Below are 7,500 nucleotides of genomic sequence, written 5' to 3'. Positions count from 1 at the left end.
TCTCTCTCTCTCTCTCTCTCTCTCCCTTTGTCTCTCTCTGTCTCTCTTTCATCTCTCTCCCTTTGTCTTTCACCCTTTGTCTCTCTCTCTCTCTCCCTCTCTTTTCTCCCCCCCTTCTCTCTCTTTCGGACTCTCTTTCATCCCCCTCTCTCTCTACCCCTTCGTATCTTTATTTCTTTCTCTCACTCTTTCTCTATACACTGTATCTGAGCTTGTGTATGATTTTCGATTTATGTTCGTGTCTTGTTATGTACTATCCCCCCCCCCCCCCCCCCCCAATATTCCTTGTGACCCCGGTACACTTGGTAATAAAGACATATTCTATTCTATTCTATCCTTCTATATTTTTATTTATCTCACTATATATCTCTCTCCCAGCCTCTCTGTCTGTCTGTCTGTCTCTCACTCACACACTCAGTTTCTCACTTACTCCCCTCTGGCTCCCTTCTTTTTTTTTTTTTTTTTTTTTTTTTTTGTTATTGTTTTTCTCTTCTGTTTAGCTGTTGCCCGCCGTCGTTTGTTGACTGTTCGTATCAACCATCTGTTTCTTTCCAGTGTGTGTGTGTGTGTGTGTGTGTGTGTGTGTGTGTGTGTGTGTGTGTGTGTGTGTGAATACAATAGAATAGAAAAGAATAGAATAGATTTTATTGTCATGAAACCGTAAGGTTTATAAGACACAAGTGCAATAAACGAATGAAAAACACACAATTAATCAATCAGTTAATGCGGTAAATTGCAGCAGCATTCATAAACAAATTTTCCCAATCTTGTTTGTATATATTCATCATCTGTTATCATCACCTGACTGGGAATATGACCTGTGTTAATCGAATTTTGAATATCCTTTAAAAATTGTTGCCTTAAGGTTTTATATTTAATACAATGATCAAGAAGATGGATTTCGTCTTCCAGGATGTTACACTTGTTGCACAATCTGTCTTCTTGTGAAATATTTAAATATCTACCTTTCTCAATCTTTAGGTCATGCGCGCTTATTCTGAGTTTCGTTAAAGCTTGTCTATGTTTTGTATCTGATATATTTAAAAGATAGGTTTCAGTTTTGTACTCTGCTACAATCGTATTGTAAAATTTTAGCTTTTATGTTTTTTCTCTTTTATCTTTCCAGTATTTGATATATTCATTTTCTATTTTTTTTTTATACACGACGTATTTCAGTCTATGTACGCTGAATGTGAATTGATTTTTCCAAATGTGATCAAGGCCTGTAGTTTGTGTGTGTGTGTGTGTGTGTGGTATGTTGTCCCGTCTGTTGGTACTGCTGTAGCCCACCGTGTAGTCGTTGGTGTTGCGCCCTGGTGCATCTCTCACGTGGCGTCTTGAATCTTGTCTTATAATAAATGTGCGTCGGCTTGCTCTCTGGATTGTTTTCTGTTCGTCTTTTCCAATAGTTTTGACGAAGTGTGTGTGTGTGTGTGTGTGTGTGTGTGTGTGTGTGTGTGTGTGTGTGTGTGTGTAGTAAGGGCGTGGTTGGTGGGTGGGAGTGTATGTATGTATGTATGTATGTATGTTTGTATGTACACATGCATGTATGTATGATTATGACTCTCAAACTGGGAGGCAAAATTGCACTGGCTCTTAGTGCTGCAGCCTTGAGGGCTGATTATTATCATTATTACTATGTCCATTTGAATAGCACCTTTTCTCTCTTAGAGCTCAGGGCGAGTCACATGAAAGATAAAGTTTCAAATGACTCAGACCACTGATGACCACTCTCTCTCCCCCTCCCTCCCACATCTCCCCTCTCTCATTCTTCGTACAAACAACGTTGAGCCGAGAGGCAGGCTTGGGGCGGTGTTGGAAAAGCCGAAAACAAAGAGAGCTCGCGGACAGCTTCTGAAAAGACGGGCGCAATAGCCGAGTGGTTAAAGCGTTGGACTGTCGACCTAAGGGTCCCGGGTTCGAATCACGGTGACGGCGCCTGGTGGGTAAAGGGTGGGGATTTTTACGATCTCCCAGGTCAACATATGTGCAGACCTGCTAGTGCCTGAACCCCCTTCGTGTGTATATGCAAGCAGAAGATCAAATACGCACGTTAAAAATCCTGTAATCCATGTCAGCGCTCGGTGGGTTATGGAAACAAGAACATACCCAGCATGCACACCCCCGAAAACGGAGTATGGCTGCCTACATGGCGGGGTAAAAACGGTCATACACGTAAAAGCCCACTCGTGTGCATACGAGTGAACGCAGAAGAAGAAGAAGCTTCTGAAAAGATAAGTGAAGTCATTGGTCTACATCGCGGGCAGTGAGTATCGGAGTCGGTGTTAATTATGGGATCAGATTTGGGTAGGTCTTCATCGAGTCAGTCAGTCTTTGTGACGGCCTTTGACAAGGGTGTTACCAAACGAAACAAAATGAAATTTTATTTCACAAGGGTAGTGGAGTGAGCATTGTTGCTGTTGGAAAAAAAACAACAACAACAACAAAACAACAACAACAAAAACACACACACACCAAAAAACATTTGAACATCAAGCCTTCAGGGGAGTTTAAGCCCATCCCCACCCCCTCATTCCCCTCACACCCCCACCCCTCCTTGTTGGCCGTAGCGTTTGGTTTTACAATGACGCTTCTTTCAGAGATTGACATGAGCTTGTAGCTGGACCGACAGCAGAGCGAGAGCTGTATGATCAATGGTTTCTCCACTGCAATGGGAATTCGTTTACAGCTTAGTCTTTTGTGAAGAAATGTGACTGTTCAAACTGGCATGGAAGGCAAGATTACACTGGCTCTCAACGCCGACTCTTCTGTTGTTGTCTCGTTCGTCATTTATCAGATGGATTCTCCCGTCTCCTCGACGAAGGCGGCAGTACGTCGCAGGTCCCCCAGTCCTCCGTAGAGATTCCAGGCCGCTGGGATTGGGTCGGGCCAGGTTTTCTCTCGGAGCGCTTGGTGGAGCGGGGCAGGACTGCAGCAGATGTTCTGTTGCCTCGCTGCCTGTTCTGCAGGGTCACTGCTCTGTGTCGCCGATACGGAGTTTCGTGTATAATTGGTGTTTCAGGCGGTTGTTCGAAGGCCGTCTTGACTGAGAGAGTAGGGGATGTAACTTGGGCAACACACTCTCCATCACAATCATAGTCTAGCCCAGACAACTTTTGGACAGCAGTTGCCTCCTCTGCTGGTCTGATGGTCATAGTCGGACACGACTGGAGTGATGGCCTAGAGGTAACGCGTCCGCCTAGGAAGCGAGAAAATCTGAGCGCGCTGGTTCGAATCACGGCTCAGCCGCCGATATTTTCTCCCCCTCCACTAAACCTTGAGTGGTGGTCTGGACGCTAGTCATTCTGATGAGACGAGAATCGGATTCTACAGACATCCACCCAAAAAGAAAATCAACATGAGCGCGACGAAAGATCTGCCTGGGAGGCGCCCTGGCAAAATCTATTGGATGTTTGACTTCTGGTGGGGGTGGCATGAGCAAACTAACAGCGCTTAGTTTGCTTATCGTTAACAGAAGAAAGAGAAACACCCGTAGGTGCTGGGGAGGGCCCAGAGAAGCACTGTTTCCACCCGCCCTTTGAACAATCCTGCACCACCCTTGGAGGCCTGCGCTGTGTTCACGTTGGGTGCAGGCACGCACAGGACACTCCATTAAGAATTCAAGGGACATAACAACTCCCGAACAGAGGCAAAAGAGACCACAGGATGCAACTCGCGACAGCCTTAAAAGAAGTATCCCGAATGGGTGTACCAGCCAGTATTTCATGACTGCAGAGCCCACCGGCAAAAAACACCACCCTCCAGTTGCTGAGCACACCCCACAGACAAAACCGCCCCTGCCCGCAGACAGTGTTCCTAACTCTACCGTAAATTCCTTATACTTAGGAACAGTCTTAACTCCAAGCAAACTTAGCGCTGCAAAGATCGCCTTCGTGCGACCCGGCCCTGTGGTCCTATGTTGAGCAATGAAGTGATGATCATGTGATCAAGGCTGGAGGTCCAGTTTCAGCATGGTGTCATGTTCTTGGGAAAGGCGCTTCTCTCCGGGTTTTCTCACTCCAACCCAGGTATGAAAAGATACCCGACTTCGGTTGGGTAAGGTTAAAAACGGCGGAAGGAGCGGACTGGGCCCCGCCTTTCTATGCCGAGCCCTGGGACACGGTGGATATGAAACCACTGCCCCGATGGCCTTAAAAGGCTACAGGACCTCCCCCCCCCCCTTTTTTTTTCTTAAACCTACATCAGTACCTGACGGAAAGCAAGGGATTTACTAACATTCACACGGCAATCGGGCAGAAAAGACAATAAACTGTGAACAGCCACAGCTGGTTAAAAACAAGTTCAGGTTCAGCTTCTGTTTTAAAAGAGGCGTCAAAGTGTGTGGTCTGACAACAGTTAACACAGATCAGTTTGTGAACTACTGAACTGACAACAAAACGAGCGCCCCCTTTCCTCTCGAAGTCGGGAGAAACGCATACCGTATTTATTGTGATAAAAAGTACGCCAGGCGTTAAAATGACGCAGCGACAGAAATGATACAGACACAGATCGAGACGCTGGATTGAGTATGTGTACGCGCGCACACACACACACACACACACACACACACACACACGGAAACACGGACACACAGACACAGACACACACACACACAAGGGAATGCGCAGTACATTTATTCTGTTAAACACGATAAGGGCAAAAACTTTTTCTTTTCTTTTTTAAAGAAAGAAAAGAGACAGAAAAGCTCGGTTGCCATCTTGGGTGGAAAACAGAATCCAATGAATCGCAAGATTGACTGGGAGTTTGTCCAGTTTCCGACTCTGACAACGGTAAGGTAACTCTGTGTGTGTGTGTGTGTGTGTGTGTGTGTGTGTGTGTGTGTGTGTGTGTGTGTTATTGCGTCCATTCTGTATTTACATAATTCAGTGTTATTCTTATTAATATTTTGATTTAATTTTCCTTTTGTCACGAGGCCTTGATGTAAACAACAACAACAATAATAACAATAACGACAAACATGTGTATGCGTATTCCACTTCCCTCATTCAGAAAACAACATCGTTCTCGTTCTCGTCTGTCCTTGATTCGGTGTCTCTCTGTATTTCTGTCTCTCTCTCTCTTTCTAATTCTCTCTCTGTCTGCCTCTGTCACTTTATTTCTCTGTGTCTGTCTCTTTTTGTCGTCTCTCTGTGTCTGGTTATTATAACATTTTCTGACGGTGTCTCTAAAGTTACCATTCGATGGCACCCCTTCAGCCTAGTTGCTGAAGGTGGGTTCACACAACACGAACGAACGGACACAGGATTTCTGCTTATATAGTTGCTAAAGGTGGGTTCACTCAACGAAATAAGAATAATTTGAGATTGGGGATTTCAGGCTTAGCTGCTAAAGGTGGGTTCACACAACGAACAAATCAACGGTAAGGGGTGTGGAGGGTAATAGGGTAATGGGACAGGTGAGTTGTCAGAGGGTAGAATGATACCTTCTGGACGAATGTGTCAAGGGTTGGGGCATCGGCAGTCTCCTGGTATGCGGCAGGACACTCCCAGTCACGTACTGTCCGTGGGAAGAAGGCGTTCAGCCTGATGTCAGCTATACAGGGGACCCTATCGAGGGTTTGCCTGTGGGCTCCTCTAGTACGTAGCTGTTGTTTGGTGGAGGTGTGGGCACCATACTTTGGCAAGTCCCCTGCTGATCTGAAAAAAGCATGGACAGTCTGGCTCTCCTCCTACGGCGTTCCAGAGTTTCCTTTGCACGTAGCTCGGTTGCGCTGGTTTTTTTTAAATGCCTGGGGCTGGGTGGAAAAAAAGCATGTGTATTTGTTTATCTAATTATCCTGGTAGAATAGAATTTCGTTTCGTTTCGTGGTTATCCTCTGATGTTTGTTGAAGACAGACCATGCTGCTCTCCGTTTGACTGCTTCTGTCTTTCTCACTTCTTTCTTTGCAGTGGGGTCCCAAACAGTGCTCGCGGTTTTGAGGACAGCGTGTACCTATTAGGGACTCGTGGGCAAGTGTCTTGATTTTAACTGTTGCCTTCCCTATGGTTTCTTCGCAAGAAGCCAAGTGCCCTGCTTACTTTAGTCACTAGACTGTCAAAAGTCGTGCACTGCAGCTATTTTCACTTTGTTTCTTGTTCCCCACCCCTTTTTTTTTTCATTGTTTCTTTTATTTCCTTTTACGTGACGGCGATTGTCGGTCACCTGCTGGGTTATATGTAGAGTGATAGCTTAGGGGCAACGCGTGCGGCCCAGGAAGTGAGAGAATCTGAGCGCGCTGGCTCGAATCACGGCTTAGCCGCCGATATTTTCTCCCCCTCTACTAGACCTTGAGTGGTGGTCTGGACGCTAGTCATTCGGATGAGACGATAAACTGAGGTCCCGTGTGCAGCATGCACTTAGCGCACGTAAAAGAACCCACGGCAACAAAAGGGTTGTTCTTGGCAAAATTATGTAGAAAAGTCCATTTCGATAGGAAAAACAAATAAAAACTGCATGCAGGAAAAAAAAAATGGTGGCGCTGTAGTGTAGCGACGCGATTTCCCTGGGGTGAGCAGCCCGAATTTCACACAGAGGCATCTGTTGTGATAAAAAAAAGAGAAATACAATACAATACAATATCCATATTTCTTTCCCTCCACTCCGCTCTGTTGTGTGTGACTGGCGGATTGAACACCCACGTTGGTCGCTGAATAAAATAATTTCAGTTTTTTTCGCTACATGTGTACACAACAATTTATTCTTCTTCTCTTTTTTTTTTTTTTTTTTTTTTTTTTTTGATATCTCGTTCGTCCATGTAGTTTGGTGTTACCTGCCTGTTGTCATTCTGTCTATCTCTGTTTGTCTCTGTGTGTCCGTCTCTGTCTCTCTGTCGCTGTCTCGGTGTGTCTGTCATTGCCTCTCTTTCGCACTCTCTCTGTCTCTGTCTCTCCCCTTCTCTTATGTCCATGTGTGTCTGCTTTTAGTTCTCTCTGTCTGTCTCTGTCTCTATACCTGTCTCTGTCTTCTGTGTGTCTGTCAGTGTCTCTCTCTCTCTCTGCTTTTAATTATCACTGTCTCTCTCTCTCTCTCTCTGTGTCTCTGTCTGTGTGTCTCTCTATCCCTGTATTTGTCTGTCTTCTGTTTGTCTGCCTTCTCTCCCTCCTCTCTGTCTTCCCAATCTGTCTTTTAATGTCTATCCATTACAGTTAGTATTTTACGTCTTACTAGTCATGATTTTCACGTTCGGATGAAAAAAAAAAAACCCGAAAAGAAGAAGAAGAAGAAGAAAAAAAAGAAAAAGAAAAATCCCGAAAAGAAGAAGAAGAAGAAGAAGAAGAAAAAAGAACTGTGTTATCTCAGAACAGGTGGAACTGTTGGAAAAGGCTTGCCCGAGTTAATGTACTGCTTTCTTTATGTCAATCTGTGTCCCTGTCTCTGTCTCCCAACTTTTTGTTTCTCTCTTCTCCCTGGCCGCACACACACACACACGCACACACGCACACACACGCACGCACGCACGCACGCACACGCACGCACACACACACACACACACACACACA

At 45.3% G+C, this 7,500-nt stretch overlaps 1 protein-coding gene across 4 annotated transcripts in view; it reads left to right on the top strand.

Moving 5' to 3' along the window:
- LOC143298769 (tryptophan 2,3-dioxygenase-like) overlaps window positions 1–7,500 on the top strand; it is a 67,719-nt gene that overhangs the window by 19,492 nt on the left and 40,727 nt on the right. Inside the window, exon 1 of one of the 4 annotated variants that reach the window (XM_076611713.1) lies at window positions 4,770–4,790. The exons of the other annotated variants lie outside the window; for them this stretch is intronic. The gene's annotated coding sequence lies outside the window, so the exon portion shown is untranslated. Of the gene's footprint in view, window positions 1–4,769; window positions 4,791–7,500 lie in introns of those variants that run through there. 4 annotated transcript variants of the gene reach the window in all.

The sequence above is a fragment of the Babylonia areolata genome, chromosome 24 (assembly GCF_041734735.1).
Source record: "Babylonia areolata isolate BAREFJ2019XMU chromosome 24, ASM4173473v1, whole genome shotgun sequence".
Classification (NCBI taxonomy): Eukaryota; Metazoa; Mollusca; class Gastropoda; order Neogastropoda; family Buccinidae; genus Babylonia; species Babylonia areolata.
The sequence above is the reverse complement of the archived record's forward strand: the minus strand, read 5'-3'. Positions and strand labels throughout refer to the sequence as shown.